Raw genomic sequence first — 12,764 nt, 5'->3', positions numbered from 1 at the left:
TATGCAAAGTGCAATACAAATGGCTGAAGACCACAATTAAGTTTCAAAATTTTAAAATATATTACCATAATGTTTTAATGGCAGAAGGAGGCAATGTTTAAACTTGAAAGATAAATTTAAAAATTAATTTTGCAAAATTTTTTTATAAAAAAATAACCATAAGCCTTGAATTTAAAGTAACTGACAACAGATAATTAAACACCAGTGGCACTCAGAAGCCTCCAGGGAGGTCGGTCTGCCCTCGTTCACTTAGGCGAGACAGGTGGTGAGCCCAACTACACTTGATCCGTCTGAACCCTACCAAGGGACAGCCACGGACCGACCGCCGCACAACGACTTGCTTCCTGTCAATCAGTACATGAGAACTCAAACTGGAAAGGTTACAAACTTGATAATCCACAAGCGAGTATGTATTAGCTGTCAAAATTACACACATCATGTCGACAACGACAAGAGGTGAGGAAGGGACGCTGCCTGAAATTACGTTAGTGGCCAGGGCAGGTAAACAGAACACTAACGGCCACTAGGCAGAAAATTCCTCTGGTATACTTGAATTTGAAACACAGTAATATAGTTAACTTCAGTCAAAAGAACACTGCCTGAATTTATGTCAGTGCCCAGGGCAGGTAATCAGAACACTAACGGCCACAAGACTGAAAATTCCACTGATGCACTCAAATTGTAGTCGACCAAAATAGTTAATTGCACCGCATGGCGGCTAAATTTCAGCAGTCGAAACCCTCGGTGTTGCTCACAGGAAAACCTCCCCAAGAGCAAACCACCGAAACAAACCGCCGCAACATGAATGGACGTGGCTTGGGTAGTTGAAACCACTACTCAACTTTGACGTCCTGGGTCGGTGAACCAAGAAGCTCGTAGCGATCGGACAGCTCCACACACGCTCCGACACTGCCCAGGGGCTGCCAGCGGCCCCAGCCGGCTGCACCGCGCGGAGATAACTACCCTCGTCCGCAACAACCGACCGACTGCCTCCAGACCCCCTAGCCGGAAACTATATGCACCAAACCAAAGACGGTACACGGCGCAAATATCGATACACATCGCTACTGCCACACGTAGAAGGAAGAAAAACCACAACGTAACCGCAACAAGGGCGGGAAACCAAACACAGATAGACAGCGAAGTTCACGAACATGCATAGTTCGGAGTGAACACGGCTCAACAGAAGTAAATGTAGCTGTTAGATCCCCCCTCACACCAGTTGCAACAGATATCTTTATCGAGGCATTCGATGAATCAGTGCTCCAGTCAGCATCTGGCCACATGTTGAAGAAGAACTGCATGTCTCCGACGGCCATCTCAATCGACAACATGACAGATTCCTATTCTCAGTGGAAACTGAATAGAACGACGTTTTTCCCTGCCTCGATTTAGAAGTATATGGAAAGCCTGATGACACACTCGACCACAGAGTTCACTTACTAGTACTAGTAAGTTTCCTGTGTACTCTGCGGTCGAGTGTGTGCACGCCCCTTCCCAACTTTAACCAGAACACAAAACAGAAGAATTCGACCCTACACCAGTTAACCAAAAGCGCACATCGAATTAGTGATGCAATACACTTGAAGAATAACCTGCAGAAAGTGCGATTCACTTTCACAGTCAATGGCCACGACACCAGAAGAATTCGCAGCGCTATAGCATCACGAAACAGAACTAATAGGAAGGAAGAGACGGAACAGAAGCACATCGCTTTCCTTACGCGCGTGGGGCATCAGTGAACGAGTGACAGAAGTTCGTCGACTGGGCTTCAAGTCGAAGAAGCGGTAACAAAATCAGAACTTTGATAGGTTTCGCGAAGGATGCTATCGACATACTACATCTACGACGTCAGCTGCGACTGCTGAGTGTTATACATTGATGAGACGAGGTGCCCTATAAGGACAGGCCTAACGGAACACGTAAGGTACACGTATATATGGCTCGGACAACTCACTAAGTCAGCAGTGGCGGAACATCACAATGTCCACGGAAAAGCTATAAAAATACTAAATGGTTCAAATGGCTCTAAGCACTATGGGGCTTAACATCTGAGGTCATCAGTCCCATAGACTTAGAACTACTTAAACCTAATTAACCTAATGATATCACACACATCCATGCCCGAGGCAGGATTCGAACCTGCGACCGTAGCAGCCGCGTGGTTCCGGGATGAAGCGCCTAGAACCGCTCGACCACAGCGGCCGGCGCTCGAATACTAGCTACGCAGTCACTTACCTGTAAGAGGAAGATGTCACTTATGCACGGGTGCCACCCGAAAGGAATTAAAGTAAAAACTACTATCAACGAATTAAAGTAAAAACTACTGTCAATACAGGTTGTCAGTCCTCTCCTTCCTACCCCTACCATCCAATAAAACACAGTTCAACGATGTCCCTGATCAACAGGATGTACGAGCAGGATGAAATTACATTTCACAGGATGGAGAAAAACAACTAGATATTAAGGCGAGAGAACGGCAGGGAATATTAAATCGGAATTTTTTTCCAAATAACGATACGTCGGAAATACACCATGACGGAGCTGCGAGCATAAAACAACAGTCACCGAAAAGCGTGCGAACGTTTTTGAGACCGCGAAATTATTCGTAACATGCCAAGAATTTTCCAAAGGGTGCATATATCATTTCTTCGAAGATGTCAATTTTGTAGCGATTTTGGAGGCAAGAATATTGAGGATCTGCTATTAAAAAAATGAGATTAGAGAAAAAAGAGTGTTTAAAATTTAATTTATGTTCTTTTTATCACCAATGTCTTAGTTCGCAGCTACTGATCTACTGTACTTACTAGAATGATAGTTCATTTGTACTCCTGTACATTAGCAAAAATTAAAACATGTGCTTTTAGATTTCATCACTGGTAACACTGCATCTAAAAGTACCACATGCCGACTACCTTACCACAGTGCTCTTTCACCAGCACAGCTTATCATCTTAAAAATGATTGAATTACAATACTTTTAAGGCATTTATTTTAATAATCAAACTTTACCCAGTAAACAAACAAACAAACACCGTCCGAACAGGGCGTAAAAGCCCAACGGTACCGACCGACCGCCGTGTCATCCTCAGACTATAGGCGTCACCAGATGCGGATACGGAGGAGCATGTGGTCAGCACACCGCTCTCCCGGCCGTTGTCAGTTTTCGTGACTGGTGTCGCTACTTCTCAATCAAGTAGCTCCGCAATTGGCCTCACAAGGGCTGAGTTCACCCCGCTTGCCAACAGCACACGGCAGATCCAGTTGCTGACCCAGCCAAGTGCTAGCCAAGCCCGACAGCGCTTAACTTCGGTGATCTGACGGGAACCGGTATTACCACGGCGGAAAGGAAGTTGGCCTTTCACAGTTAACACCACAGAAAAATTGGACAGGAATTTAAAGTTTGCCCTACTTTGTTCAGCTGAAACTAGTATTTTCAGCTAATTTAAATAGTAACTGCTCCTTTAGCCGAGTTATCGTCGTCTTTGTTTCCCATTTATCCAGCACCAAGTCGGGTTTTGACGTTTATGGTACTTCTCCACTTTCCCCGGTCTTTCCACCACTGTTCTTCTATATCTGATTTGTTCCAGCCCAAATTCCTTCTTCTTAAACTGGTCTTGATTGAGTCAGTCCATTTTGCTCTGGGTCTCCCTCTTGCCCTCAAACTTGGCCACCATCATTCGATTTGCTATTCTTTCACCCACCATTCTTTTTACATGTTCAAACCATGTTGACCTACTCTTCTCAATTCTATCATACAACTTTTCTGTTTCAGTTTCCTTCCTAACATCTTCATTTCTCCTCATTTTCCCTAACGCATTTCTTAGGAATTTCCTAGCGCTAGCTTATACTCTACTCTCCTTTCTTCCTGTCATTGTCCAGATTACCGATACATATGTCAGTATAGGTGTAAAGTACGTTTTGTACATCAATTCCTTACACTTCATTGGCACCTCCTTTCTCCAGACTAAGCCTCTCATACACTGGTAAAATCCACTGCTCTGTTGTACGCTATTGCTAATTTCCATCTGCATCCTTGCATTTTCATTAGCTCACTTACTAGGTATTTAAAGTTATCCACAGTTCCATTTTTTTCCTTTGATATTAACGTGTCCTTTATCTTCTCTGTCTCCTCTGGTTACCTCCATAGCCTTACTTTTCTCCACACTGCATTTCATGACGAATTTCTAGATTTTTTCATTTAATATATCTAGTTGTTTTTATACCTCCTTCATGTTGGTTCCACACAACACAATATCATCGGCAGACAGTAATAACTTCATCTCCTTTCCTCTACGAACTTGTTTTAGAATGATAACGCCATACTTCCCTGTCTCAACCCCGTCACATTCCTAAACCAATCAGTTCTTACGCCGGCCGGAGTGCCCGTGTGGTTCTAGGCGCTACAGTCTGGAACCGGGCTACCGCTACGGTCGCAGGTTCGAATCCTGCCTCGGGCATGGATGTGTGTGATGTCCTTAGGTTAGTTAGGTTTAATTAGTTCTAGGTTCTAGGCGACTGATGACTTCAGAAGTTAAGTCGCATAGTGCTCAGAGCCATTTGAACCATTCAGTTCTTACGTCGTGGGTCTGGACTCAGCTGATGCTTTTGGCATATATTCCTTGAAGAATTTCAAATGTTTGTTTTCCATCTCCCTTGCTCTCCAAGGTTTCCGATATCTTTCCTCTGGGGACACTATTGTGTACTTTCACTAACTCAAGAAATCTCATCACCAGATCTTTCCCATACTCCTAATGCCTTTCCATCAACTGTCTCATACTAAAGATAGGGTGCAGCGTTGATCTGTCATGTCGAAAGCCACACTGCCCCACTTCTAAATGGCCATCCACTTTTCCCCTCCTTCTTTCAAATATCATTTTTTGTCTCCCTTCTTGCACAGAGGAATTATTATTCTCTTTCCCCATATTTTAGGCAGACATTTCTGAGTGTATGCAAAACCGTCTGCATAATCATTCTAGTCCATTAGGTTCAGCTGACTTTATCGTTTCCACACTTGTTTCATCTGTCCCAGCTGCCTCTACTGTTTTCATTCTCCTAACTGCTAGCTTCACTTCTAACCTTGTAATATCTTTTTCTTCTTCCACGTCCAGGTTCTCTGGGCCATATTTCAACTGCATTTTCATCGCTATTTTTTACATTTAGTAGTTTATCAAAGTACTCTTCACTTGTTTTCCTTATGTTCTCTGGGTGTTTTATTAGCTCTTCACTTCCCCTTTAACCAGCTTTATGTAAGTGCTTCGCTTTCACTTGCTCCTTGTCTAGTGAGGTGACAAGAGTCATGGGATATATCCTAATATAATGTCGGACCTCCTCTTGCTCAGAGTAGTGCAGCAGCTCGACGTGGCAAGGACTCAACACATCTTTGGAAGTCCCCTGCAGAAATATTGAGCCATGCTGGCTGTATAGCCTTCCATAATGGGAAAGCGTTGCCTGTGCAGGATTTTGTGTACGAACTGACCTCTCGATTATGTCTCTATGGGGTTCAAGTCGGGCGATCTGGGTGGCCAAATCATTCGTTCGAATTGTCCAGAATGTTCTTCAAACCAATCACGAACAGTTGTGGCTCAGTGACATGGCGTTTTGTCATCCATTAAAATTCCATCTTTATTTGGGAACATGACGTCCGTGAATGACTGCAAATGATCTCCATCCAGAGGACCCAGACCATTTCCCACACCATTATGGCATCACCAAGAGCTTGCACAGTGCCTTGATGAAAACTTGAATCTATGGTTTCGTCAGGTCTGCGCCACACTCGAACCCTAACTTCAGCTCTTGCTAGCTGAAATTGGGAGTCATCTGACAGGCCACGGTTTTCCAGTAGTCATAGAGTCCAACCAATAAGGTCGCGAGCCACAGGCGTTGTCGTGCTGTTAGCAAAGGTACTCGTGTCTGCAGCCATAGCCCATTAACGCCAAATTTAGCCACACTGTCCAACTGACATGTTCGTCATATGTCCCACATTGATTTTTATGGTTATTTCACGAACTGGTGCTTGTCTGTTAGCACTGACAACTCTACGCAAACGCCGCTGCTCTCGGTCGTCAAGTGAAGGCCGTCGACCACTGCGTTGGCCGTGGTAAGATGTAATGACTGCAAAGTGGTATTCTCAGTACACTCTTGACACTGTGGATCGCAGAATATTGAATTCCCTAACGATTTTCTAAATGTAATGTCCCACACATAACGCTATCCCATGGCTTTTGTTACCTCCATAAACATCCTTTTCCATTTCTCATATGAATTTCTCCCAGGTTTCCCTCTTATCTTCCGTTGCCACTTTCTTGCATTTATTTTTGCTTTCCTTTCACTTTCTTCCATTTTTTTCTCTTTTCTATTCTTGCCATACTTGCTTCTTTTCTTTTACTACTTCCTTTTCTACTTATTCTATCATGGTGTTTCCTTATTCTTCGTCTTTCCATACATTCTGTACAGGTGTCATCTGCAGAGCATGTAAGTGACTCTTTGGACCTGTCCCATTTCTCTTCCACACTTGCCGGCCGGTGTGGCCGAGCGGTTCTAGGCGCTTCAGTATGGGACCGCGCGACCACTACGGTCGCAGGTTCGAATCCTCTGTGTGATGTCCTTAGGTTAGTTAGGTTTAAGTAGTTCTAATTTCTAGGGGACTGATGACCTCAGATGTTAGGCCTAAGTCCCATAGTGCTCAGAGCCATTTGAACCATTTTTTCTTTCACACTTCCACATTCCGATCCTGGAATTTTAAGACTATGTAACTCCCTGAACTTTTCTCGTACCTTCTTATATTTTAGTTTCCACACTTTTGTTTTCTTCTCTCTTTTTTCCGCTACTCTTTCCACTTTGCCCATCCTCATATTTGACAGTACTGCTCCATGGTCCCCATCAAAAGCTTTTCCTGGGAGCGCGGCTACATCCACTAGCTGTCTATTATTTTGTTTTTCCACCAGAAAGTAGTCAATGACCCTTTTCTTTCTTCCCTCTCCCCAACCACATCTAGATATCTTTTAGCAATTTTTCTTCCTGAAGTACATAAAACCATTTATTACACAAAAATAAGGCAGTTTCTCTCCTTCCTTATTAGCTGGACTAAGTAAGCTCAAATGCACACGTTTCCGCCGCACGTCACTGACAGGCTGCATTTTTATGGCCATTGTCTCACAATGAAGCATCTCCGACCTATATTTATTTGGAAAAAATTTCTCGATTCAACGTCCCTTACCGTGCTCCTACCTGATTACAAGGTTGTTGTCCTCCGTCCTGTATAAGTTCCCAACGCGTCATTGGCCCAGTAGTATATACATTATCCTCATACTCATCAAGGCTTCTTGTAACAATGGCCGAGACATTGAGGTAACGTGGAAAACGTTAACCTGAAAATGTCCTGCAGATTTACCAGTAGCGACAGACATTCTGGTTTATAGTGCATTCAGCGTAAGCATTACATCACAAAGGTTACCGTAACAGAATGGAACAGCTGTCGAGTATTCTTACCCGTTGCTAAAAATCGTTTGCTACGAGATATCAAGTGCTGCTGGACGTCAATGCAGAGGCTTCCCGATCTGCATATGAATTAATATTTTGGAGTATTTGAAGTAGAATTGTAAGCGACTGGTGGTTGCTCACTCTTGGCCTGAAAGCAAGTAGGGCATATGGTATACTAAATCGATCATTTTTGTCATAGAGTCAAAAATAAAATCTGTTCAAGTGATGGTTCTGAAAAAGCAACGCTGGACTGCAGTGGAAGGGAATATGTTCACTTCGCACATGAATCTTATACCTGCCTCTACGGAAGTGGCTCAACGCACATGTCTAGCGCGAACTTTAGGAAAGTTTCGTGATGGTTTCGTATAAGGGGTGGCGGATAATGTTCCACTACGATCTAGGGACACATCTATACTCCAGAAGCTACCTTAAGGTGTTTGGTGGCTAATTCACGATCGGTGTGGCTTCACGCTTTCCCGTTACGGTTGTGAAGGTGTGTGAGAAGAATGAATATTGGGAAGCCGCCGTATGAGCTCGAATCTCTCAGACAAGGGGATCGCGTCTACTCGTCATCACGGATTTCGTTCACATTTCTGGTACACGCAGGGCTTGACCAGGAATGAAGGTGACAGAAGTGCGAGCTCCAGATGGCCAAGTGTGACGTCGGTCGGGCGAGGTACGACCATTTATGTTAATATAGTTTCCACGCAGTGATTGGCACAGCGGAGAGAGTATGGCTCGGTAATGTGAAGATTGTGAGATCGAGACACTACGAGGATTTTTTTTTACTTTCAATTTTTACTTGCACTGCAAACAACCAGAGACAATGCTAAATATGCTGTGTTTGTTAGTATTTCCATACCAGGCATGAAAAGGAAAGGCAAAGGAAAATTTGAGATTGCAAATAAATTTCCACGATGGGACTGTAAGGCGTACACAAGAACTGTGCGTACAAAATTAGATACTTTTATCATTTTACAGTAGTTGATGTACACGTTCTGGGGTAATATTCATAACATTCATTGTAAAACCAGGTGCTGGTAGTGGTACCCTCCACCATGCACCATACGGTGGCTTGCGAAAAATGTATGTAGATGTAGATATAGAAGCACTAATTTCTTACCATCTTCAACACGTTATATACGCCACATTTTTGAAATTACATGATTGTTTTAAACCTCCAATAGAAAAAGAAACTTGTTTTCTATTCATAAATAGTTCCCTCAATTTGACAACAGAACACACGTAACGCATCGTTTAGCCAAATATTAGCGAGGATAGCTGGTGATGTACAATGGAATCTATTTCACTGCAGTCTTCTTGGCATGTGATTTATTTTTCTCTCTCAAGGAGGTGAGAGCAATTTTGAAGATTCTTGAACAAATTCTTTAGTTGACGGTAAAACTAGGCATCACAGTGGTGCACTAGCGGAATGCGTTTAGGAGGGATCAATTAAATACTGCACGATGACAATCTCTAAACGTGAAAACTCTCATCGTATGATAATTGTGAATTTGTTTGTCCTCCACATGAATCAATTAACAGTAGAAACTTGTTCTCCTGCACATACGATTTCATCACATCAGATGCAATATATAGTCCATTATCTCGATTTATATGCAGTGTAAGTAACGCAAAAATTGAAAATAAACAAAAAATAAAAATATATCTGCGTGGGGACTCGATCTCACGATCCTTGGAGCGAAGTCCTGTACTCTTTTCGTTGCATCAACCACGGCATGGAAAGAAGTCACGCCTCGCCCGACCCGCTCCAAATTGCTATTTCTTCTAAACGCTTGGCTATCTGTAGCGCCTACTTCTGACGCTTTCAGTTCTAGCCAAGTCCTGCGTATGCTATTTTATCATCATGGTATCTTTGCAAGAAAGAAGCAAAACGCTAATTGACCCTTCTACGAACGTACGCTCTCGTGATTTCAACAGTCGGTCTCATTGTAATGCAGGATGCTTCTCGTGCAGCACCTGCCAGTGGAGTTTGATTAACATCTCCGTGACGCTTACTAAACGAACGCTTAACGGAACGTGCTGCTCTTCTTTCGATTTATTTCGTCTTCCTGAGGACTATTTCAACGAAATCAGTCTAGCATCCCTACTTAGCAATCATATACAACCGCTCGCTCACCGATAGATCTGTACCTACAGATTGGAAAATTGCGCAGGTCTCACCAGTGTTTAAGAAGGGTAGTAGGAGTAATCCATCGAACTACAGACCTATATCATTGACGTCGGTTTGCAGTAGGGTTTTGGAGCATATACTGTATTCAAACATTATGAATCACCTCGAAGGGAACGATCTATTGATACGTAATCAGCATGGTTTCAGAAAACATCGTTCTTGTGCAACGCAGCTAGCTCTTTATTCGCACGAAGTAATGGCCGCTATCGACAGGGGATCTCAAGTTGTTTCCGTATTTCTAGATTTCCGGAAAACTTTTGACACCGTTCCTCACAAGCGACTTCTAATCAAGCTGCGGGCCTATGGGGTATCGTCTCAGTTGTGCGACTGGATTCGTGTTTTCCTGTCAGGAAGGTCGCAGTTCGTAGTAATAGACGCCAAATCATCGAGTAAAACTGAAGTGATATCAGGTGTTCCCCAGGGAAGCGTCCTGGGACCTCTACTGTTCCTGATCTATATAAATGACCTGGATGACCATCTGAGCAGTTGTCTTAGGTTGTTCGCAGATGCTGCTGTAATTTACCGTCTAGTAAGGTCATCCGAAGACCAGTATCAGTTGCAAAGCGATTTAGAAAAGATTGCTGTATGGTGTGGCAGATGGCAGTTGACGCTAAATAACGAAAAGTGTGAGGTGATCCACACGAGTTCCAAAAGAAATCCGTTGGAATTCGATTACTCGATAAATAGTACAATACTCAGTACCTGGGTGTAAAAATTACAAACAACTTCAGTTGGAAAGACCACATAGATAATATTGTGGGGAAGGCGAGCCAAAGGTTGCGTTTCATTGGCAGGACACTTAGAAGATGCAACAAGTCCACTAAAGAGACAGCTTACACTACACTCGTTCGTCCTCTGTTAGAATATTGCTGGGCGGTGTGGGAGCCTTACCAGGTGGGATTGACGGAGGACATCGACAGAGTGCAAAAAAGGGCTGCTCGTTTTGTATTATCACGTAATACGGGAGAGAGTGTGGCAGATATGATACGCGAGTTGGGATGGAAGTCATTAAAGCAAAGACGTTTTTCGTCGCGGCGAGATTTACGAAATTTCAGTCACCAACTTTCTCTTCCGAATGCGAAAACATTTTGTTGAGCCCAACCTACATAGGTAGGAATGATCATCAAAATAAAATAAGAGAAATCAGAGCTCGAACAGAAAGGTTTAAGTGTTCGTTTTTCCCGCTCGCTGTTCGGTAGTGGAATGGTAGGGAGATAGTATGATGGTGGTTCGATGAACCCTCTGCCAAGCACTTAAATGTGAATTGCAGAGTAATCATGTAGATGTAGATGTAGATGTACCTTTCTCACTATTAATTGTATGTGATCGTTCCACTTTAAATCGACCAGTGCGCATACTCTCAGATATTTAATGGAGATGACTATTTCCAGTGATTGTTCGCCTATAGTTTTATCAAATAATGAGAGGTGATTCCGTGCGCTTATGCCCAAAAACTTATTTTTCTCTATGTTGAGGGCCAGCTGCTAATTTCTGCACCAATCACCGATCCTCTGCAAGTCCTCCTGCGTTTCGCTACAATTGTTTACAGTTGCGTCTTCGCTCTATACAACAGCATCATCCGCGAAAATCGTCATGGAGCTTCCGACATCACTCACTTAGTCATTTTTAGACGAGGGTAGATCAAAAAGTAATTCCTCCTGTGTCATAAGAAATTTAATAATAAACGTATAACATCGGAAGTAGTACAGGTTATAGCATGAGCTGTTCTGTGCACGACACTAACGTTCTGCACAGTCACCATGCATTTGTGCACATTTGCGCCACCGCTGAATCAAGGCATCAAAATCAGTTTGAAAAAATTCAAGGTTTTTCTTGTTGACCCATGATTTAAAATCTATTTTATCCTAATCCAGGTCAGTGAATCCGTAACCACGTTCGTTGTCTTTCATAGATCCAAAGAGGTAGAAGTCAGACTGGGCCACATCGGGGCTTCAGCGTGCATGAGGCACCACTGACAGACTAGTTATTGAGAATCACTTGGGTTGCGAAAAATGACATGCATTATCTTGATGAAGCTTGATGGCATGAACGTCTTTTAGTAGTCTCTTCACTCTTATTGACTTACTGTGAACTCTAAAGCGTCTGTCTCCTCGAGTCATTCTATCAGCATGTCTTCGATTGGCATCTGTGACATAACAGTACGTTGTCAGCCGGCTGCTGCGTGGTTTAACTGTAATGTCCGTTTCCCCGTTACTGGACTTCTTAACCCAACGCTGAACGTTTCTGATGTCGATTATTGCAACCATGTACACTTTCTTCAAGCAACTGTGGATTTCCTTTGGTGCACTATCTTCTTTCGCCAAAAATCCAATGACGACTCTTTGTTGTATGTTCAGATCCATGGCTCCCATCAATCAGTCTGAAAAATAGAGCACTGTATCGGTAGAGTAAGGATACCTCTATAACATCGTGCACACGTAACCTAGTGGTCGCAACAGAAATAATTTTAAAGAGGCGGAGGCATTAATTTTTGATCCACTCCCTTGAGGTACCCCCGATAGTACATTTACTTCAGAGGAGTTTTCACCATTAAGAATGACATGCGGTGCTCTATTTTCTACGAACTCTTCAGTACAGTCACTAGGTAGTCTGATACTGCATGCGCTCGAATTTTGTTCATTAGGCTACAGTGAGGAACAGTTTCGGACGACCCCAGAGGCCAGGAACACGACATAACCTGGGTACCAGTATGTAATGATTTCTGGAGCTCGTGTTTTAGCTGCTCAAAAATGGGTCAGATGGTTGGTGACAAGTACTTCGAATCTATACGGTTACGTCAAACTGCTAGATGAACGTATTTCGTCGTCTACACATCATCTTAACGAAGGCTGTGACAATAGTAGCCACGTCTTCCAATATAACAATTCTCGTGCCCACTGGGCTAAAACTGGTGCTCCTATCCATGAGGAACAGTAAGGAGCAGTGAGCCCCTCGTTGAAGGAACGTTAAATTCTGATCTTCCTTTCTTTTTGAGTATGACTAAAGATCGCCGGAGTCACTTGTAATAACACGCCAGTCATCATGGACGGCATGCACACTATGTGGCCGACTTGCATGAGTCGTGTCTG

Source organism: Schistocerca serialis, chromosome 3 (genome assembly GCF_023864345.2).
Source record: "Schistocerca serialis cubense isolate TAMUIC-IGC-003099 chromosome 3, iqSchSeri2.2, whole genome shotgun sequence".
Lineage (NCBI taxonomy): Eukaryota > Metazoa > Arthropoda > Insecta > Orthoptera > Acrididae > Schistocerca > Schistocerca serialis.
Note: the sequence above shows the minus strand (reverse complement) of the source record.